The following is a 12,711-nucleotide window of genomic DNA, read 5'->3' as shown; positions in this document are numbered from 1 at the left end:
ATACTATGAATGTACAGAAATAATTAAAAAAAAAAGTGTAAACACTTCCCCACTCGTGCTTGCAAAATTATGCAGGACACCCTGTGCTCATGCTTGGAGAGTTGGTGATGTCACCGCTCTCAGCAGCAGCGTGGACGCAGCCTAATTTTGCAAGAGCGAGCTGTTGTAGTATGTAAGTATTTAGGCTGCGCTTATAGTGCTGGCGACGCAACGTCGCCCGAAAACAAATGCATTGTCGCCGCGTGCGCTTATAGTAAGCGTGACGTGGCGACGCGATTTTTTAAGCCGGCAATATTTGATTTTTCAGGGGCTGTCGCCTCATGTGACAGCCCCTGAACCAATCAATGGCCTGGTCGCCCGCGCCGCCGCAAAGCGAAATACAACTTTCGCTAGCGTCGCCGTCGCGGGCACTATATGCGCGGCCTTAGACATATTTGTATTTACATTCTGTACCGTTTAATAAAGTTTTTTTTTATGTGATTTTCATTACATCAGGCAGGGGGGGCCCGAGAAATTTCATGGATAAAAAGGGGGGCTTGGCATAAAAAGTTTGCTCACCCCTGGTACAGCTCAGACTGCTGTAAATATTGGCAACAAATTATCACAAACAGGAAAGTGTTGCACTGCTGGGGAGGTGTGCCAATCCCTGCTATAGAACTCAAAGGATGGTCAGTATGACATTATGAGTTGAATTTTAAAATAAAAAAGGTAGTAAGTATTATCTAATACTACAGAACTGATTTTTTTTTATTTTAACACACGTAGGATATTGCTTGGATGGCTCCTTTAATATAAGTAAAATTAGGGGATGCATGTTAAACTTGCTTCTGTCTAACTGGGATACGGGTAAAGCTCCACAAACAGCTGTCTGTTGTTAAATTGAGACTAAGTGACACACATATTCACTTAAGTGCACTTAAACGGCCATTAATGAGTTATTATGACTAAAGCTTTTCAGTGAGAAAGGCACTTTGAACATGGTTCTATTATCGAATGAAAACAATTATGCACACATCATCTGTAATGGCTGCGAACGTTAGGTGCTGGAGTTCCTAGCCCCCTCTCAGTTATCCAAAAAATGTACATACAACAAGAAGATAGGAACCAGCACTCACATAAGAACAAACTCACTTGTAAACAGCAAAAAAAAAGTGGCTTTAATGTGGTCACAAGGCTAGTTCTTCCCACACATATCGCAACGCGTTTCGGGACCTTCTTCCTAAGTAATCAGTGTGCTCATAGCGTTCCTTAAATAGTCTAGTGCAGGGGTACGCAAACTTCCCCTGCCAGGAGCCGCTGCATCTGGCCCCCCCCCCTCTCCTAAGACTCTGCGTCAAATGACGTCGCGGGTCATGTGACGTCACGCCACGTGATCCCTCTACGCCATTTGATGCACGTTGCCATGGTGACGCGTGACATCACATGATTCCGCAACGCGTCGTCGAAGATTGGGCAGAGACCAGGTAAGTGAGTTACAGAGGCCTCACGCCTCCCCTGGCATTTAAATGAAATGGCGTGGGGAAGGGAGCGGGACCTCTGTAACCGCCGCGCCCCCCCCTAGAGATTCTCACGCCCCCCACTTTGCGCACCGCTGGTCTAGTGACAGTTCTCCAGTACCGCCCCGTCTGCAAGGCGATGTCATAACACGTTGCATGATGACATCATATCACGCGGCGGTGTAAGGTCATGTCCGTCCGCGAGACGTATCAGCCGAGTAACCATAGAGATCAACCACACAGGTGTCCGACAAGTAACACAGAGCATAGGAATGACAAGCAGTCAAATAAAAGAAATAGGACATTTGGGGCGTGGCACTATACGTAGATTGATAGCTCTGCCAGTTTCTCCTACATATACTAGCACACAAAGGCATTTTAATACGTGGATCTCAAAAGTTGAATTACATGTAAAACAATGTTTTAATTTGTATTTCCTCCATGTGTGTGTTGGTGTCAGCTAATGCCCTTTCATAATAGAATTGCACTGCCGCAGGCACGGTGCTCAAAGGTACCTGTTTTGGGATTGCCCAAAAGGGGGTACTTGAGTCGCAGGATGGAGGTCGGCCTTTACCAATTTATCCCACGATCATTGGCGGGTAAGATGCGGCCAGCAGGAGATTCACCTGCAACCCCCCCAACAGCTGCCTGCCCCAGCCACCCAATCCCTAGAGCAGGAATGTTGCTGCTTTGGAGCGTAGCGCTCACCCAGCTGCTTAGTGACAGTGTGCTGATAAATATGTCCCTGCTCCTCTCCTGTGCGGATCATTCATTCCCAGGACAAGTGGAGGAGCAGGACAGGATTCATCAGCAAACTGGTATTAGGCCGCTACGGGGTGAGAGTGCAGAGAAGTTACCCACAGGGCTTACATTTGGCCTTTTAGAGGGCTCAAGGGTTGCACATGTGGCCCCTGCAGTATATCATGTTGCCCACCACTGCCTTAGGTTATGGGCTCTCTTGTATGCAAAAATGGGAGAGTCTGAAAAAAAAGAGGTGCAAACATTACGTCTCATTTGTGAACCCTCCCCTTAGTTCCTCCCTCTTGGTGTAGTGTATTATAATACATTCATAGACTGATTAAGTTTGGCATCTTTCTACATCCTCTGCTGCTGTAGGTCCCTACCAACATCCTCCGTCCCACACCCCATATAGACACCACATGGACTCTTACACAATTGTTCTATTTCTTTTATTTGACTTCTTGTCGTTTCTATGCTCTATTTCACTTGTCTGACACCGCGGGGTTGGTGATTATAGTTTCCCGGATGAGGTTTCTCCCGGGCGAACATGACATCACCTTGCCGACGACCCGATACAGCACAGTGTCCCGAAACTTGTTGTGATATGTGTGGGAAGAACCACCTTTTTTCCACCATAATATTTTTCATAACAAAAATGTTACATCATATTGTTTCATGCTTCTATTATCACCAATGTACAGAAGGTCCTCGAACCTTTTTTCACCATGTTTGTATCAGAGATATTTGAGATGTATCAATGTCTGCTGATTATACCAGCTTTGTTGCCCTCTTTTTCTGCTTTGAAAAGGAAAACAGCACCAAGCCCGAGGTGTTGTAGACCTAATCTAGTCCTCATCTAAACTGCGTCCACAGTGAGAAACGCTCTGTAAATGTCTTACAATTGGTGGTGTTGCTAATGAATGTAATAAGGAATCATTGACGTGCACCCAGGAACATACAGTATTTTGGTCACTTTGCTGCTTCTCTGGCCACAAGGAAGGCTAAATACTGTATTGTTCACATGTCCAGCTCTCTGTTCCTCTCTACAGGTGCTGCCCCTGCTGATGAATCAGCTCTTCTGCTATTTCTTTGAGGCTGAAGGACCACAAGAAGCAGATCATGTCTGCAAAAGCAGTGAGAAGAGCAGGGCATTTGAACAGCTGCCGTCAGGGACCCTCTTCTGAATAAACAGAACTAAAAAAAAGTTTAATTTTGACAACTGCATCAAGTATTATAAATGCATTGATGAACATGACTAGGTAAATATAGTGATAAGATATTTGGCACTAAAGTATTTGTGGGAGGGTAATGCCCATACCTGTTATATGCCGACAAATACTTCTAAACTTCACTTAAATTGCCAATGCAAGAGCTTTTTTTTAATGGACCCGCTGGTGCTACAATAATTTATTTCTGCACTGTAGTTCAATGCTAGGATACGTTCCGTGAAGAAAAACACACAAACAACAAGAATGTAGCTGTTAAACCAAACAACCTATGCAATGCAACAACTCCCACCCCGTGTCTGATTGTCTTACATATTCCAAGAAGCCTTTTAATAGCCCACCCAGATAACAATCACATTACCCTCTCTCCTACACTAAAAGCACTTACAACTACTGTACAAACTGATACATATAATGCACTTCCACACTCCCTCATGTCACTATCACGTCTACATAGAGATGCACTGCACTAGATACCGCTTCCTGGATTTCACGTCTCCACTAACTCTATGGCTACCCCTGTTCTCAACAACACATTTTGATGGCGTCCCTGCTCATGGTAACATGCTCTGTGCTACATTAAAAGCACTTGCTGCTGTCACCTTCACTGATGCACGTAATGCCACTCACACTTTTACTACTATTACTATCTCTTCTATGCAAATCGAGCTCACACGTTCGCCCCATGCATGTACGGCCTAGAAGTCAAATGTACTTACACTTAATCATGTTGTCCCAAAAGTGTTCGCAGAGAGAGCTCTCCAGGGCACAAATTCCCACCTCACACAGTCCACAGCCTTTATTGTGTACCCTTGCTTTAACATGTTTGTTTATCTACACACAACATGCTGAGAACACTATGTATGTTTAGGAACAAAAAAACAAGTGAGTGTTGAAATATTAGCACAATGAAATCCTGTGCTCTAAATACACACAGCGTGTGTACACATGTATACATATATATATATATATATATATATATATACAGTGGTTGACAAATCACCAAAAAATCTACTCGCCACACAACAAAATCTACTCGCCACCTAGTACCAAACGTGTGCTGCTTGGGCCAATATTTACTCGCCCGGGGGTTAAATCCACTCGCCCGGAGCGAGCAAATGTATAGGTTTGTCGAACACTGTATATATATATATATATATATATATATATATATATATATATATATATATATATATATATATATATACTGTATATATATATATATATATATATATATATATATATATATATATATATATATACAAGCCATGCATTGCTGCTACACACTGTAAGTACATGTAACATGGAGTACCGCAGGCATCGTCTTACCAGGTTAGTCATTCTTAATCATTGCTTCTCTCTTGCCACAAATGTAACTTCGGCTATTTCAGCCACGCCACGGCGCTTATTTATTTCTTTTGTTACCTTTTTTCCTGAAATTACAAGAAGGGACAAGATTATTATTGGCGATAAGCCACACATATAATGTTGTTTAGAGTTTTATGTTTCAATAATAAAAAAATAAAAAGTTGTCAGATTTTTAAACCATTATTTCTAAGAGCAACAATCCCAAAACAAAAGCAAACTTTTAATTCATTGACAACTTTTATATGCACATTCCTCACACATTTAAGTGTTAGAAGTTATGTAAACGGCGATTGTACTAGCCCTAATGGTCCATGTTTACTAAGCAATGCTATTCCACAAGACACCTCCCAGTGCGGAAGATAGCCTGTTAAAGTGAATGGGTCGCATGGTGTCTGCCGGTGCAAAGAGGTGTGTTTTGGAATAGCACCACTAATAATTATGGGCCAATGTGTGCGGATGTGGCAGTGCCATCCATCCAACTGTTTTGTGGCACGCTGGAAGAAAGATTAACCGTCTGTTTTCCATCTCAGAATGAACAGGAGCAAATCCCTGCAAATGGTATCTGGTCACCATGTAGGATGGGAGATGCTGAGGAGCAGCTAGGCCGTGAAACTGGAACCTTTTTAGTGGTTGGAAAGGGTCCAGCGCGTAGTAGTACTTAATGGCTGAAAGCGTGGCACTCCTGCTCTGGACAGTTGCAGCTAGAGATGCTGCTATTGCCCGTCGCCATCATGCAACAGCAGCATGTATTAATGGAGCGGAAAGTATGAACGCATCATGCGGCAGGAATGTATTAATGCAGTTTCCAATCAATTGCTGAAGCACAAAAGGCTAAATTACCCAGGAGGCACCCAGACATTGTGACACTTGATTTGTTGTGTGTGGGTGTGTGGGTGTGTGGGTGTATGTGTGTGTCAGCCATTTTGCAGACAAAAGATAAACATTTACAAAAAACATTGGCAACAAAATGTCTTAATATACTAATGCAGTGTGACTCCTCTCCCCCTCCCCCACTTACCAAAGTATAGATTAAAAATATACATGTCAGTCCCAGAGCACTGAGCAGAATGTACAACACCATTTCAGAACAGTGTAACCCCTGCACTGCCAGAGGGGGATAACATTTTGTCGCGTGTTGCTGTCCTCTCTTGCAGCGAAAAAGGCTAAATATACATATCACAAGTAATATTATCTAACACAGAAGAGTCACTGAGGCAAAATTTGATAACAACTCTGCTTTACCATCACTTCATAAATGAATTCCCATGGGAACAGACCAGGTATTATGTAATGTGGCCTATTTCCATGTGTAGCACTGTTTGCCAAAGCGACACCCCACTTACAATAAGAGAGTGTAACGTTGAATTGTCTGCAGACCCACAATATGTCTGCCGTTGCCATGCCAGACATAATATGCAACTCAAAGGTCTTCTTTACGCTGGGAGAGCTTTCTGATGTCTAAATCTGCAAAGCTTCCACAGGCGCGCTCTACGCACCTGAAGTGCAAGGAGTAGGAGCTTAATTACTTTGCATACATGCTGTACTGCAGGCAGACACTAATACACTCAACTGTGAACACTCAAAGCACAGTGTTGCACAGGGCTGACACTCAAGGGGTCCAAGACATCATTCGCGAGAGGTTCTCCGGTTTCTAAAGTGCAACGTTCTTTTCATTTTGTATTTTTTTTTTTTACAATTTAAAACAACAAAGGAAGCTGAAAACGTTCTGCATTCATCCTGCAGTAAAACATCCAAGTGACAGCCTCAAGTCTTGCATTAAGAAATCATCATTTACAATAGACTAAAGGACAACGAAAAAGTGAAAACATAATAAGGATGTGTTCAAGGTCATTGAGGGAATAATACAAGTATCTTTAATCTAGTTGAATGATAGCAAAATATTCATCTGCACTGTACAGTTTGGAAGAGTACAGTACCTACATGACTTTGCAATGAAGGTGTGCCATTGCAGGCACATTCCTGCTTAAACCAATATTTAGTTATTTAGACAAATATAACAAGCCAAAATTAGCATTCTGCAGGACAAAAAATAGTGTTTGCTTTCAGAAAACCTTTCAAAGCAATTTAAAGAAAAATATATGTGTGGCGGTTTTCAGACTGAGAAATTGTGGGGAACATCTGTAAAATTTGAAGTCTACAATGGGTGACATATGGCGCATCGAGCTGATATACAGTTAAGGGACTACCTCTAGTCTACACAACCAGATAGTAGCCATGAACTCAAAGCCACCAAGGTTCTATGGCTGCATGTCAGGAACAGAACTGGCCGCTCTATCCAAACATCCCGTTGTTGATTCACCAAGTACTGTACTCATTGGTCTTGTGATAAAGGAGGTCAATTACAGCTAATACCTGCACTAAACGTTCTTTGGGCGAAATGTTTCCTTGGCAAATTGCCGCTTTAATCTGATGTAGGCTACACAGAGACATACAGTAGTAAAGTTACTAGTCAAAGCCCCAAGTGAATGCCCCTTTATTGTGATCCATGCTCTGATTTAAAAAATATGGTCACAAGAGTCAGCTTCGTCCCGGAGGCCATTAGAAAGCTGCAACCTTATCAGGACATTGAGTTACGGCTATCTGTAGGGTGAATCTGATTAATATTATTATTACTGAAGGAGAAAAATCGGAATATAGGTTTGGAACAGGGAGGTTTCCCAGCATTGGAAATGGTGCAAGCAATAGCAAAAGGGGGCTTTCGACTATGTAAAAAATAGAATGTAAATTTTGGTGGCATTGGCTCAGGTGTGCGGTGTCGTAATTCTAATCAATAATGGGGCAAATATTGGGGTATTGATCTTTGGACCGCATTTTTCAAAGACATACTACATAATGGTGTAGGGTCATTTTTAAACTAAATAATATTTCTTGAAAACAATAGAACAACAGTAAGATTGAAAGTAAATAAAAAAAATGTACTGGTACTCTAAATTTATAAACAAACAAAAGTATCCCAACACATCTAACTTGTGGTGGAGGTTCTGGTAATTTAGAGCAGGGGAGCGCGAACTTTTGAGCTGCACCCCCTGCCTGCTCCCCCTCGCTTTTGTGCCCCCCTCACCTTGTTTGGCGGTGTCAAATGACGCCGGGGGAGCACGTGGTGTGACGTCACGTGACCCCGTCGCCATGGAGACGGACGAGTGACGTCACTTTGCATGACACCGTGGCGTCATTTGACGCCGCATTGCCATAGCAGCGCGCCTTACCAGCTCTGCAGAATCCTGGTAAGTGAGTTGCAGAGGCCTCACACGATGCCTCGGGGGAGAGAACGGGGCTCCTGCAACCGCCCACGCCCCCCAAACAAATCCAGCGCCCCCCACTTTGCTTACCGCTGATTTAGCAAATTGAGGAAGGATCACAAGACTGGATTCCGCCATTAGCTACAATCATTACTACAGCAATTTTACTACCTGCCCCAGATGCGCTGTAACACCTCCCAAAAAAAAACCTCCAAAATCATTATTGTGGCAGCAGATATAAGTACAGGAAGTGGGTGAAATGTTCAAATGTGTTGGCAAATTTGAAGACTTTCCTGAAAACTGCGCATGCTTAAAAGTGGCAACAATTTAAGATTTTGACAAAAATGCTATAAACCAATATCTTACTTAAAAAGGTGCTTTGCTAGTAAATTAACTCTGCATAGATGAGAAGCAAAGGTGTTTCTGCAATAATTTCAGCTCCAGTGACTCTTTCCTGAGATACAGTAGCAACCTTTGCCATCCTTTGACTAAACATGAATGCTGTATTAAAAAAAAATGTATACTCAATATGCTGGTGTGGACTCAATATGCTGGTGTGGCTTCACCAAATGGCTGCCCCCCCCCCCCTTGCCCTTTCTTCCCTCTTTATTTTTGTACCCAACCTCCCGACAATTTTTCTTTTACTCATGTTACATTTCTGTATGTTTTTGCATTATTGAATAAAATTCAAGTTTAAAAAAAAAAAAAAAAGATGTATACTGTATATTATTCAAAACAACAAGCACATCCAATTCAAGGACTAAGTATTACCGGACTTGATACATTGCTTTTCCAGATTCTCTATGCTGGATGTTAGAGAAGACATACAAAAATGTTGGCAATGTCTTGCCAAATGTTTACCTTTCTTTTTATCAGACAGGAAAAGCCAACAGATATATGCAAACATACATAGTACACTGCTACTTTGTGAGAAGATCTACGGATGCAAATAATTAGCATGCACCCCACAACATAAAAAGGTACATGGCATCGGTGCATAAAATGAGGCAAAATTACTATATACACAAACCTTGAAACATTTGCATAAAATGGAAATTATAACTGTTACACCTAAAAGGATTTTACTCTTATTAATTACTAAATTAGCTACACATGATTAATTCTACTGCACATATCTGTCAGTACTGGCCTTTAAGTGCCATTTATCAGACCAAGTGATGTCAGTCTGAAAACTGCACCCAAAATGTTGGCACCATACTCCTACATAGGTAGAAAATAACTGTCTACGTTGTTTTCTCCTCCTACCAGCCTACCACACTTTACATACTGGCTCTAATCTGTTGTTCTTATTACCATCGCTCTATAACTAGTCTATTTTGATTGTCTTAATTCCCATGACATTCCTTCACTTAGAATTTTTGCTCTCCCTTGTCACTCAAATTATTTCTCTTTTTGGTGGTCTGCGTATCCAGTTGACTATTGAATACTAAGCAGCTGCGTTGATGTTCACATAGCGATAGTGCAGAATAAAGGAGTACTTCCTTATTGGGGATACTTTTTTAATGTGGACTAATAAGTGATATTATAAGACAAGCTTTCATGATCTCTCTTCCTCTATTGCTTGGCCTGAGGAAGAGAGAAAACTCTCGAAAGCTAGTCTTATAATATCAATTGTTAGCCCAAATAAAAAAAAACTATCACCTAATACAGAAGCCTCATTTACTCTGCAATACTCAAACACACATACACACACCTCCCCCCAAAGAGATCATCTCCTAACCAGAAGTAATTAGAAATTATCTATTTATTCTGCAAACTTATTTTTTTTAATGAAAACGACATGTATTTATTCAAAAGAACCGTGCTCAACTAGTCTGATCACTGACAATACTTAACACAAGCGTGCTCAGTCTGTAGGACCAGGGTGAGGCTGCGTCCATGGTCAGTGAGATCGCGTGAAGTGCACGCGCGGCGCGATCACAATGCCTTAAGGCAATGCTCGCAGCAATAGACTGCGCGTGCGACAGCGCAGGGGGCACGCGGTGCGTGAGGAATCAGATAAATTAGACTCCACGGCGCGACCCGCCAGGCTACATGAGCGGTTCGCCCAATGAGGGCGAACCATCTCCTTGACGTCACGGCCACGCCGCCAATTTTTATCTATGGTTCAATACATTTTTTCTTATACAAGCTGTGCTTGTTTGTTTTTTCTTTTCTTGCATGTATTTGTTTTCATCACATAGCTTCCTGTCACAGCTCTCACTAAGCATATTCTTTCATTTACCAATTGACCAAAGGATTATTTTAAAATCCTGTCACACCAAACACAACCGTTTGTGCGGTTAAAAACTCAGCAGAAGCCTCTCCAAAAATGAAAATATCAAGTGCCAAGTACTGTAAAATTCCATACTATTTATGACCCACTGAAACTCTGAAGTAATTATGTGTGCAATATTAATCCTGGAATTCCCCTTCCTGGGAAATCGCAATGTCTCGTAATGGGAGTGTACAGCCTTCAGACGTCTGTAGCAAATAACTACACAAAGACAACACATTTAGTGCATCCAACACACATCTTTAAATGTATATGTTAAAGGCACAGGCAACAGTACAAATATCAGTGTTAAAGTTACAAAATGGATGTTACTGAAAGCCAATTATGAATCACTGCCTGATATAACTCAAACCCCCGTTATAGTTTACAATATGTGTTTGTAATGTCATCTGAGATTTAGCAACAGGGGGGGTGGGAGACCAGATGGTATACTTGCGGGAATCAGTGACCCATGGAGTTATCAACGGTTACTGGTCTTCTAACTTTTAAATGATCCATAATGTGCTACCTGCTTCAAGGGTTAAGCCCTTCGATGCTGAAGGGGACAGCAGCAGATGACACTTAGAAGTGGTTGTTGCAGCGTTCCATATGCAGGAAGAACGGTGATCTCCAATAGGCTTATGATTGTTCACGTGCATGGTTTTGGCAGGAAAAGCTGGAGCTTGGGAGGGGCTGATGCAATTGTTGAGATATGAATTGGGTTAGTGCTGATTGGCTTGTGGGGATAAGGATGAGAGTGGTGAAAGGTTGGGGGGGGGGTGCAAGCAGGGGAGGAGAGCAGTTATTTTGTTATATTGGTGAAGTGCTCATTGTAGTATGACAATATTAAAAGTTATGGCTGAACATACAATCTGCATGTTTTATATGTAGGGATTACCGGTAGTAGAAGGGTGGTACAGGTGGAGTTAGCGGTCAGCAGTGGAAGTGCATTAGCATGTACACCTGTCAAGTGCACCACACAGTCTATAGGACTTTGCAAGCAGTGCGTTAAATTGAGTGCACCTGCCAAATACCTATGTCCACGGCGCCTAACAGAGAGATTTTGGCAGCAGGGTTATTTCTGCCTTACGGAATAACATTCAAATCAATTTAAATGTGAATGCATATGGCTGCCTCTCGTCTCTCTACCTTGTTGTGTGGTACAGTATCAATCACCTAGTTTTAACCTATTGAACATATGTAACGGAAAACAAGAGAATGACACAAATGAAAAATAGAACCGTGTTCATTATATTTCAAATCTGTTCCCTAAAGTCACTCAACCTTTCAGTCAGACCCTTGTCCAGTGTTTGGTGGCCAGAGGATCACTGAATACCACCATTTTTGTTTACATTCCCAGAGTAACTGTTTTATTTGTTTTTATTTTACAGCCTAAAAATTAAATGTACTAGTTGCATAAGTATTCAGCCACTTAATTCAGTATTTAGTAGAAGCACCTGTTGCAGCAATTACTGCTATGAGACTTTTGGGATAGGTCTCTACTAGCTTTGCAAAGTAGGGTGGTGACATGTTTGCCCATTCTTCACGGGAAAATTGATCCAGTTCTGATAAGTTTGTTTTAGATCATCAATGGACTGAAATTTTCAAGTCTCCCATAAATGTTCTTTTGGATTCATCAGGACTTTGACTGGGCCACTCAAGAACATTAATTCTCTACTTGTTCAATCACTTCAGTGTGGTTTTAACTTTGTGCTTCGGGTCATTGTCCTGTTGAAATGTGAGTTTCCTACATAGTTTCAGAGTCTTGGCTGACTCAAACAGGTTTTCCTCAAGGAACTTGAGGAACTGTACTTTGCACCATCCATTCTCTCCTCTATTGTGACAAGCTTACCAGTCCCTGCTGAAGAGAAGTATCCCCATAACATGATGTTGCCACCACCATGCTTGGCAGTAGGGGTGGTGTTGACTGGGTGATGTGCGGTGTTGGGCTTGTGTGACAACAAAACCTTTTTCCACATGTCTCCAGTATCATTTACATGGTTTCTCGCAAACTCTATAAGTGATTTAAGAGGAGTCATTTTGAGTAACAGTTTCTTTCTTGCCATCCGTCCATACAGGCCAGCTTTGTGTAGGGACCGGCTTGTTGTTGATGTGTGAACACTGACTCCCATCTCAGACACAGAATTTTGCAGATCTCTCAAGGTGATGACTTCAGAGTGACATCCTGAACTAGTTTCCTGCTTGCCCGGCTGCTCAGTTTGGGAGGGCGACCTGATCCGGGTAGTGTTTGGGTGGTATGATGCATCTTCCACTTCTTAATGATAGACTTCACTATGCTGACTGGGATAATCAGTGTCACAGGAGATCAGGACTAATACCAGGGA

The 12,711-nt window shown here is 42.1% G+C and overlaps 1 protein-coding gene across 6 annotated transcripts in view; it reads right to left on the bottom strand.

The window, feature by feature from the left end:
* Positions 1-12,711, bottom strand: part of ATXN1 (ataxin 1) — a 324,357-nt gene that overhangs the window by 242,025 nt on the left and 69,621 nt on the right. For all 6 annotated transcript variants that reach the window (XM_075585648.1, XM_075585653.1, XM_075585651.1 and 3 more), the window contains exon 2: positions 4,793-4,896. The gene's annotated coding sequence lies outside the window, so the exon portion shown is untranslated. The remainder of the gene's footprint in view (positions 1-4,792; positions 4,897-12,711) is intronic.

The sequence above is a fragment of the Ascaphus truei genome, chromosome 2 (assembly GCF_040206685.1).
Source record: "Ascaphus truei isolate aAscTru1 chromosome 2, aAscTru1.hap1, whole genome shotgun sequence".
Classification (NCBI taxonomy): domain Eukaryota; kingdom Metazoa; phylum Chordata; class Amphibia; order Anura; family Ascaphidae; genus Ascaphus; species Ascaphus truei.
Note: the sequence above shows the minus strand (reverse complement) of the source record. Positions and strands in the feature narration are given on the sequence as shown.